At 48.1% G+C, this 8539-nt stretch overlaps 1 long non-coding RNA gene across 1 annotated transcript; it reads left to right on the top strand.

Moving 5' to 3' along the window:
- Nucleotides 1-711: 711 nt before the first annotated feature.
- LOC145714428 (uncharacterized) lies at nt 712-8217 on the top strand. The gene is made up of 3 exons (XR_014136862.1): nt 712-830; nt 5739-6016; nt 6632-8217. It is a non-coding gene; the product is annotated as an uncharacterized LOC145714428 (long non-coding RNA).
- Nucleotides 8218-8539: the final 322 nt, after the last annotated feature.

Here is an 8539-nt window from a genome sequence, read left to right as displayed (position 1 = left end):
GACTGAAAAAGCTGTGGGATTTGCTCAAACCTCAAGCTCCAGCCCAGGAGCAGCCAAGGGGCGGGAGAGAGAGAGTGAACAGAGCTGGTTTCAAAGCAATGGTGAGAAAAAATAGATTTCTTCTTATACCCTATGGAGCCCAGCCTACTCAATAAATTAGATGTATAGGTGTCTCACTTTGTTCTTGTAATAGAAACAATCTTAGAGCGACAGCCCTTTGAAACTAAAGTCTCTAGTTTTACCATCACTTTGATTTTATTGGACCCTTGCAGGGAAAGAATGTGTACAGGTGAGAAGTGCAGGATACACCCACGGCTGCTTAATGAACGTTTACTACTTTCATATCAACTGATGTATGCTAGAGGGTGCAATAAATACTTGTATTAATTACTGCATTAAATAAATCGCACGTTTGGCCAAAGTTCTGTGAACATTTAGCTCAGCAATGCCTTGAATGGAAGCGGAAAGCGTGCGTTGCAGAGTAGTTCAACCAACGTTGCTGCTGAAAAACATCACTGGGGCTCGTTTCTTTCAATCCAGGCCCCGCTACCCCACAGTCGCCCAGGCAAATCAGCCCTCCGGCAGGGGGCGGGGGGCGCGGCTTCACAGCCGCGCGTCGCTCTGCGCAGGCGCCATTCACCTAGCACGCAGGCGCTAGGGGCAGGGGCGGTGTTCTCTAAGTCTGCGAGCTTGGATTGGTTGAGCTTTGGTGGTCCCGCCCACGTACCGGAAGCTCTGGGCGCGGAGGTGTCCGGAAGCTCTCTCTGGGCGCGGAGGTGTGCGGTAGCCGTCTCTGGGCGCGGAGGTGTCCGGAATTTCACGGTTTCTCGGTGAGCAAAGCTCTAGGTTCGCCGGGGTGTCTGCACGCCGGTGCTCAGAGAAGCCGGTGACTGCTCGGGGTGGGGGTGGGCCCTCGGTGCGTCCTGGGTCGGGTAGGCCCTATCCTGTCCTCTCCTCCCCCTCCCCCCCGAAGTCGCCGGGGTGGGCAGATCTCTCGGGGCCGCCGCCGCTTCTGTGCTGGGTGCCAGGCTGGCACACTGGGACGGCTTGCAGCCGGCTTTGCTTGTCGCCCCGCTCCACCCCCCGGACCCCGAACCCCGAACCCCGAACCCCGAACCCGGGCCACAGCGGGCCTTCGGGCTGGTCCCTTCCCCTCGCTGCACCCGTGCTAGGGATCATCCCAACGTGATAAAGGGCGCTAGCGCAGTGTTGAGTGGCTGTTCCGAAACTGCGACGCCCCTACCGAATATTTGGCGTCAGTTCTCTCCATAGAGGAAGGGGCTCCCTGTGTATGTGGAGAGGTGTATGTGGGTTATGGCTAGAAACAGAATTCTTCTCTAGATGTTAGGTCTAAAGACTTAAACAGAATTGAGTTACTGCTGATTTGTTACCTACCGGCTTTTAGAAATTTGTCTTTAATCTCCCCTCTCCCCGGGGTTTAGGCCAGAAATGTGCACATGTGGGCACCTTGCCCATGTAAATGTTAGTTAACATTTACAAGCTTTTTTATGCACGTAGTCAACAGATGTATGGGACCAACTATTGGCCGGCCCTATATAAACTCTTATCGATACGTATTCAGAAGGTAGGAGTTATAGGTGTGTATGTAGGCATTATCTATATTAGCATATGCTCTAGAACTGTGTTGTTCACTATGGTTGCCACTAGCTACATAGGATAATGAGCACTTGATATGTTCCCAGTCCTAATTGAGATGTGTGGTAGTGTAAAACAGCGAATTTGGGAGAGCTAGTATGAAAAAGAATTAAAATATCCATCATTTGTTTTTACCAATTACATGTTGAAATGGCAGTGTTTTTGGATACCCTGGTGAGGCAAAATGTTATTAATTTCATCTGTGTATTTAAAAAAAAATTTTTTTAATGTTTATTTTAGAGAGAGACGGAGTTTGAGTGGGGGAGGGGCAGAGACAGAGGGATTCACAGAATCCTAAGCAGGCTCCAGGCTGTCAGCACAGAACCCAATGTGGGGCTCCAACTCACAGACTGAGAGATCATGACCTGAGCCGAAGTCGGACACTTAACCGACTGAGCCACCCAGGTGCCCCTATTTTGTAGTTTTAATTATTTTGTGTAACCACTTTAAAAAATAGATGAGGAGCACCTGTTTATTTTTTAAAGTGGTTACTAGAGGGGCGCCTGGGTGGCTCAGTCGGTTAAGCGTCCGACTTCAGCTCAGGTCACGATCTCGCGGTCAGTGAGTTCGAGCCCCGCGTCGGGCTCTGGGCTGATGGCTCAGAGCCTGGAGCCTGCTTCCGATTCTGTGTCTCCCTCTCTCTCTGCCCCTCCCCCGTTCATGCTCTGTCTCTCTCTGTCTCAAAAATAAATAAACGTTAAAAAAAAAAAAAATTTTTTTAAAAAATAAAGTGGTTACTAGAAAATTTTAAATTCTATCTGTGGCTTGCATTATATTCCTATCGGACAGTACTGCTTTAGAAAGGGGTCAGCAAACTGTGGCCTGCAGCTAAATCCAGCCTGCCTGTCTTTGAAAAAAAAGATTTGTTGGAGCAAAGCCTTACTCATTCTTTTATGTATTGTCTGCGGCAGAGTTGAGGAGTTCATACAGAGATTGGATGGCCTGCACAGCCTCAAATATTTCCTATCTGGCCTTTTACAGAAAAAGATTTGCTGACCCCTTGCTGCAAAACAATGCCTGCTATGGTAGATACATGTCATGTGAGCTTTTTAATTAGAGTCCTGTGTTAATTGTCAGGCCTACTGTGTGACAGGCACGGGTCTAAGGACTTTATAAGGACTATGTCATTTATTTCCCGTATTAATCCTAGGATGTGGGATTTCCTTGATTTTGTAGATGAGGAAATCGAGGCACAAAATCGTCAAGAAACATGCCAGATGTGCTCAACACCCCTCCCTTCTGGAAATTGCACCCTCCTGACCCTCCTTATCCCCAAATGTTTGACACTGGGAGTCTATTCGATTAGCCCCTAGTGGGCACCGTGCTGCTGCGTTTTGTTTTTTTTCTTTTATATGACTTTTTAAACTAGAATTGAGGTGACGTTGGGTCTCGTGTGGAAGCAGCTGAGAGGCACTGGGCTTGGGGGAAGTGGGTACAAGCAAGCGGTTCCATAGAAGGGAGCGCGCAAGCAGAGAGGAGAGGGCGCAGCCTGGGTGCTCTTTTCTCCTTTAATAAAAACCCTATTTGTTGAGAAATAGTAAAGCACTGGCCAGGTGTTTTCCAGGCATTCTCCGTGAATGAAACAGACATCATTCTTTTATGGTCTTGTGGGCAAGGCAGACAATAAACCATTTTTTCAGTGCAATACACGCCATGAAAAACCACTGCCAATATTTGCAGTTTTTGAACAGGTCTCACTCATCTGTGATGGAGATGGAGATAAGCCACATGCTTGTCTCGGGGTTGTCGTGAGGCTTGAGATGACGGGAGCGCGTACGGCACGTAGAGTTGTTCAGTAACCCTACTGGGTGCCTTCTGCCGCGGAGAGGTAAGGGAGGGAATGAGTATGGGCAGTCGGGGGCATCGTGACACTTGCAACATCGCAACCGCCGTGCCCGGCAAGTGTTTTTAACACGTCCTGAGGGGGCTCGTCCAGCAAAACCCAAAACCAGAGCGGTTCTGTACATTCAGTCCAGGAACAGGACAGGAGCTGTCTTTGGGCTGATGGCAGCGGAACTGAGCCGGTCCCATTGAGGGAGGGCCCTGTGCCCATGTACAGAGCAGTGGCAGCAGCTCAGAGTCCCCTGGATGGCTGGGAAAGCACCTAGGCCTACCCTCAGGGATCCTGATCCAGTGTGCCTGGGACAGGGCCCTGGCCTCGGTTTTGTTTTTGCTCATTTCTCCAGATGACTCCGGTTTATAGGCAGGACTGAGAAGCGCTCGCGGTGTGGATCAGGCTGGGCTCAGGGAGCTACGGAGGTGAAGCACAGAGTTGTGAAATAGGCGGGGCCTGTGAATGGTTCTGAGGTCTCAGAGGAGGCTCCTGGGGGGGGCGGGCAGGGGGCTTTTTATCGCCTGGCGGGGGACCTCGGGCTCCGTTCTGAGGGCAGAGGGAAACCTCTGGAGGGCCGGGAACATGAGGGAATGTCTTGGAGAGATCCGTAGTATTTCATTTCTACCCCCACCGTGCGGCTCAAACACAAAACCCCGCGATCAAGAGTCTCATGGTCTACTGACAGAGCCAGCCAGGTGCCCCTGTGATAAATATTTATTAAATGAGCTCTGTGGAACTCCAAACTGGACCCACAGCTTACTTTGTCTCCTTGTGGCACTTCTCAAAATTTTATATCTCGGTTGCTTTCACAGTATACCGTCCTAGGGCAGTAAATGCTTTATATCCGCATCATTGTCCCACAGAGGGTATAGAAAGTTTGACAGGATGTAAATGCTGTTAAAAATATAGAGGAGAATGGAAAACAGTATGGCGGTTCCTCGAAAAATTGGAAATAGAATTCCCATATGACCCAGCAATCGCACTCCTGGGTATTTACCCAAAAGCATCGAAAGCAGGGTCTTGAAGAGAGATTTGTACATCCAGGTTCCCGGCAGCGTTAGTCACACTGGCCAAAAGGTAGAAGCAGCCCATGTGTCCACTGGCAGATGAGCAGATAAGTAAAATGTGCTTTATGCGTACAATGGAATATGATTCAATCTTAATAAGGTTCCATTGCATGTATAGACCACACGTGCCAGGACACGTGCTACCATGCAGGTGAGCCTTGAGGACGTTATGCTAAGTGAAATGAGCCAGACACAAGAGGCCACCTGCTGTATGATTCCAGTTCAATGCGGCCTGTAGTCACATTCAGAGACAGTAGGGTGATGGTGGCCAAGGGCCACGCAGGGGGAAGGAATGGGCAGTTGTTTAATGGGTACAAAGTTTGTTTTGCAAGATGCAAAGAACTCTGGGCGTTGGTTGCACAACAACATGAACGTACTTACTGTCACTTCACTGTTCGCTGAAAAATGGCTAAGATGCTAAGTCTTGGGGTATGTGTGTTTTTTCACAATCAAAACTGAAAAAGAAGGAAATGAGAGGTAAATAAAAGGACATGCATTCCTTCAGAATCTCCTGGAGACTCTGACCCTTGGTTGAGAAATTCTGGCCTGAGTTAAATATTGTCCAGCCTCCACATGGGCACTGTAGGCCTGTCTGTTATTAACCACCTTGCTGACATGTGGCAAACTTCAATCCCAATCCCTTTGGTAGCGATGCATATAAACTAAATGTGGGGGGCTCCTGGGTGGCTCAGTCGGTTGGGCGTCCGACTTCGGCTCAGGTCACGATCTCGCGGTCCGTGAGTTCGAGCCCCGCGTCGGGCTCTGGGCTGATGGCTCGGAGCCTGGAGCCTGCTTCCGATTCTGTGTCTCCCTCTCTCTCTGCCCCTCCCCCGTTCATGCTCTGTCTCTCTCTGTCTCAAAAATAAATAAAACGTTAAAAAAAATTAAAAAAAAAAAAGAAAAAAACTAAATGTGGAATGCAGGCCAGGTGAGTGTTCTTTCTTTGTCGGGCAACTTGCCAACAAGCTGGTGGGGAGGGTTCAAGTGTATTAAGCAGCTTGAGACCTTACCGTGACGTGGGCTCCTAGGCATCCTCCAGATCCCAGGATCTCAGGCAGACGGTTCGGAGAAATGTTCAGCCATTGAAGGCAAGTATTTTTTTATTTTTCTGTGTTATCTTGCCTGTTCTTTGTGCACTGAGCCTTTTTCTTTTCTTTTCTTTTCTTTTTTGACACAGAGAGGGAGAAAGAGAGAGATTGCACACGTGCACTAGGTGGAGAGGACAGAGGAAGAGGGAGAGAGAGAATTCCAAGGAGGCTGCAGGCTATCAGCGCCGTCCGCGCAGAACGCGACACAGGCCTGAGTCCCGTGAGCCGCTAGATGATGACCTCAGCCGAAATCCAGAGTGGAACGCTCAACCGCTTAACCAACTGAGCCAGCCAGGTGCCCCAGTGAGCCTTTGATTCTCAGGAAGACCTCTTTCACTGTTTCCAGTGTTTCAAAGTGGAATTTTAAAAAGGTAAAACAAGATCTTGAAGTACTGATTCTTGCTAAGGAGAAGTATAGCCACTTAAGATCCTGAATTGCTGGCCCACTGAGTCTTAAATAATTTAAAAAAAAAAAAAAAAAAAAAAAAGACCACCCAGGTTGCCTTCATTCCAACTCCCTCCCACGGCAAAAATGCCAGACTCGCAATCTTGGTCATTCTTGAGCTGGCCCCACAGGGAGAACTTGAGTAGGAACATCATAGCTGTGACCAAGGGTACGTAACCGTTCGTATTTGAGGGGAGATTCATCTGGTTTAGACTCAGTAATAGACTTCATTCTGACTGCTGGTCTGAAGGCAAAGCCACAGGTCCTGTAACACCTGTATGATACTCTGATTCCAAGAGAAGGTAGAAGACTGATCCGCCGACCGTGTCCAATTTGCAAATATTATAAATACATGTTTACCATGAAATTATGTTGGACTAGTTACTTTTCTGGTTGTGAAAATAATACATACTCATACAAAATACAGGAAGGAGTAAAAGAACGAACAAAAATCACCTAAAATCTTACCGTTCAGAAAATGTCACTGTCTAAAATTTTGTGTATTTATTTTCAACCTTTTCTCTTCACGTGTGATTTTTAGTGTTCGAGGGGAAGATGGCGGCATAGGAGGACGCTGGGCTCAGCTCGTCCTGCTGATCACTTAGATTCCACCCACATCTGCCTAATTTGCCCAGAAAACCGCCAGAAGACTAGCAGAACGGACTGTCTGGAGCCAAGCGTAGACGAGAGGCCCACGGAAGAGGGGCCCCTCCCGAAACAGACCACCAAAGGCAAGGCGAGCTGAGCCTGCCCCTCCCGCCCCCGTGCACCTTGCGGATCCACCCCGGCTAATACGCCAGATCCCATCGAAGCAGCGCCACGAGCCTGGCAGTGTGCAAGCAGCCCAGACAGAGGCCACCCCACTCCACGGTGAGTCCTGCCCCTGGGAGCGGGGAAGAGGAGGTAGACACCAGTCTGACTGTGGCCCCAGCGGTGGGCTGGGGGCAGACATCGGGTCTGACTGCGGCCCCGCCCACCAACGCAAGTTACTCCTGACAGCACAGGGGAAGAGCCCTGCAGTTCCGCGCCACCCCAGGGACTATCCAGAATGACGAAACGGAAGAATTCTCCTCAAAAGAAACTCCAGGAAGTAGCGACAGCTAATGAACTAATCAAAAACGATTTAAGCAATATAACGGCGCAAGAATTTAAAATAATATTTATAAAATTAATCGCTGGGCTTGAGAAACGTATAGAGGACAGCAGAGAATCTATTACTACAGAGATTAAGGGACTAAGAAAGGATCAGGAGGAGCTAAAAAATGCTATAAATGAGCTGCAAAATAAAATGGAGGCAACCACAGCTCGGATTGAAAAGGCAGGGGAGAGAATAGGTGAATCAGAAGATAAAATTATGGAAAAAGAGAAAGCTGAGAAAAAGAGAGATAAAAAAATCCAGGAGCGTGAGGGGAGAATTAGAGAACCAAGTGATGCAATGAAACACAACAATATCCGTATAATAGGGATTCCAGAGGAGGAAGAGAGAGGGAAAGGTGCTGAAGGTGTACTTGAAGAAATAATAGCTGAGAACTTCCCTGATCTGGGGAAGGAAAAAGGCATTGAAATCCAAGAGGCACAGAGAACTCCCTTCAGACGTAACTTGAATCGATCTTCTCCTCGACATATCATAGTGAAACTGGCAAAATACAAGGATAAGGAGAGAATTCTGAAAGCAGCTAGGGATAAACGTGCTCTAACATATAAAGGGAGACCGATAAGACTCGTGACGGTTCAGTCTACTGAAACTTGGCAGGCCAGAAAGGAAAGGCAGGAGATCTTCAATATGATGAACAGAAAAAAAATGCAGCCGAGAATCCTTTATCCAACAAGTCTGTCATTTAGACTAGAAGGAGAGATAAAGGTCTTCCCAAACAAACATGTGATTTTTAAATAAAATTTGGATCAGACTCTATATACTGTTTTTAAATAACTTTATTCAGGGGGTGCCTGGGTGGATCACTTAGTTAAACGTCCAATTTTGGCTCAGGTCATGATGGTGTGGTTCATGAATTCGAGCCCCATATCGGGCTCTGTGCTAATAGCTCGGAGCCTGGAGCCTGCTTCCGATTCTGTGTCTCCCTCTCTCCCTCTCTGCCGCTCCCTACTCACATTCTGTCTCACTCTCTCTCTCAAAAATAAAAAAAATAAGGGCACCTGGGTGGCTCAGTCAGTTAAGCATTTGACTTCAGCCCAGGTCATGATTTCATGGTTCATGGGTTTGAACCCCGCATTGGGCTCTGTGCTGACAGCTCAGAGCCTGGAGCCTGCTTCGGATTCTGTGTCTCCCTCTCTTTCTGCCCCTCCTCTGCTCATGCTCTCAATCTCTCTCTCTCTCTCTCTCTCTCTCTCTCTTTCTCTTTCTCTCTCTTCCCTTCTCTCTCTCAAAAATAAACATTAAAAAAAAATTTTTAATGTAAAAACCATCTTTAAAAAAATTTTTTTTTAACGT

Source organism: Panthera onca, chromosome X (genome assembly GCF_046562875.1).
Source record: "Panthera onca isolate mPanOnc1 chromosome X, mPanOnc1 haplotype 2, whole genome shotgun sequence".
NCBI lineage: Eukaryota > Metazoa > Chordata > Mammalia > Carnivora > Felidae > Panthera > Panthera onca.
This window is presented reverse-complemented; position numbering and strand designations above follow the sequence as displayed.